The following is a 1823-nucleotide window of genomic DNA, read 5'->3' as shown; positions in this document are numbered from 1 at the left end:
AGTCCTGGGATCCAGCCCTGTATCTGGCTCCCAGCTCAGCAGCAGTCTGCTTCTCTCTCTCCCTCTGCCCCTGCCTATGCTCTCTCTCTCTCAAATGAATAAATAAAATAAAAAATAAATAAAAAGACTGAGGCCTTGGCAGTACATAGGTAAGGTGGAACATGAACTTGGACCTAGGCCATCGGGTTCAAACCCTACCTCCTTATGAGCTCTGTGACCTTGTGTGCAATACTGAATCTTTCTGCATCACAGGGTTCTCATCTGTGAAATGAGGATGATGGGAGGGCCTAACTCATGTAGTTGCCCCGTGTATTAAATGAGAAAATGTCTCTAGAGCACCAACCCAGGGCCTGGAACATAGCAAGTGCTGGATAAATGTTCCTTTCCTCCCACACTGGGATGGTGGAGGCAGTGAGTCTGAGCCCTGGGTTAGGAGCTGAGTCTGAGGTTCCGGTGTTAGCAGGGGGCCACACTGGTGTCATGAGCCATGGGGTGCAAACTGAGAAAGTCCCCCCAAACCTCTCCGTCCACCCGGTCTCTGGAGCTGAGGAGACAACACTTGTCCAGAAGGCCCTTCTCTCTGCGGGGGGGGGGGGGGGGGAAGCTGGGGAGGCGAGGCACGGACAGCAGCGGTCCACCAGCAACCTGGCCCCCACCGGCCCCTCCCTCCTTGCTCAGACGATGAGTCTGTCGGGAGGGGCAGCAGCCTGTTTCATCACCCTAATTGCTGTGTGGTTTGCGTTCATCAAGGAAACAGCAGGGATTCCAAATTAAATTCCAACACGCAATTTATTCAAGATGTAAGGCCCGTTGAGAGACTCTGCAGACTGCCCTGCCCTCCCGCTCGGAGGCTGCCAGCCTGCCGCAGCCCACCCTGGTCTCCTGGGACCGAGGCTCTCCGGAAAGGGGATTCTCCCTGGGCTGCTGTCCAGCTGCATTCCCATTTTACAGATGGGGTTGCTGAGGCACAGAGAAGGGTCTCGCGCATGGAAACCGTCCTGGGGACACGGCGGCCAGTGCCAGCACGGGCTGGTCTGTCTTCGGGAATCGTGCATGACAAAGTATCTGTCCGGCACACCCTGAAGATGACAAATGAGCCAATTCTGAACGGTAGTAAGGGCCGTGGGAATCTCATTCGGAAAACCAAATCATTCCACCAGCATTCATTGGCCTGAAAGAGGCTTCTGAACAGAGCGCAGGTTACCAACCCTCTCGCTCAGGCTTCCTACCGATGGGCCAACCCCTTCCGGGCAGACCCACCTGCCAGCGCTTTTGGACAGGTGACTACCACCTAGTCCCCCGGGAAGCTTTCATGAGTCACACAGACACCAGAATGGAGACGACAAAGTCGGTGGGAAACCACAGAGGTGAGGAAGCCACTGAACTGAGTAGGGGCCTGGCGGGGACGGCTCATGCACGCGTGGCTCCCTCCTTGTGCAGTTCTGCGCTGACAGGCAGGCGCTGGGTGCCGGGCCCCCAGAATCCCCCTCCAGGAAAGCACCCTGTGACGGCGGCCGTCAACGGTTTGCGGCCAGAGACTAATTCCTCCCAGGTAAGCTTTGCATTCAGATGAGAATTAGAGCTACATGCCCAAACACCCTTTGGGGCTCAGGGGTCCTTAATGTGGAAGGGTGTGGTGTAGGGACATCAAAGTGACATGTGCTGAAACCCGGATTATGTGCGTTCTGGAAGGAAGACTTTGCACAAAGCCAGCCCTGTCCGGCAAAGCTGTATTTTTCTAGGCTCCTGGACTCAGCTCCAAAACCAGCAGACTTCCTACCACTTAGCAGACCGCACTGCGCCTTCGGGGAATGGATCGATTT

The sequence above is a fragment of the Ursus maritimus genome, unplaced genomic scaffold, assembly GCF_017311325.1.
Source record: "Ursus maritimus isolate PB19 unplaced genomic scaffold, ASM1731132v1 scaffold_23, whole genome shotgun sequence".
Lineage (NCBI taxonomy): Eukaryota > Metazoa > Chordata > Mammalia > Carnivora > Ursidae > Ursus > Ursus maritimus.
The sequence above is the reverse complement of the archived record's forward strand: the minus strand, read 5'-3'. Positions refer to the sequence as shown.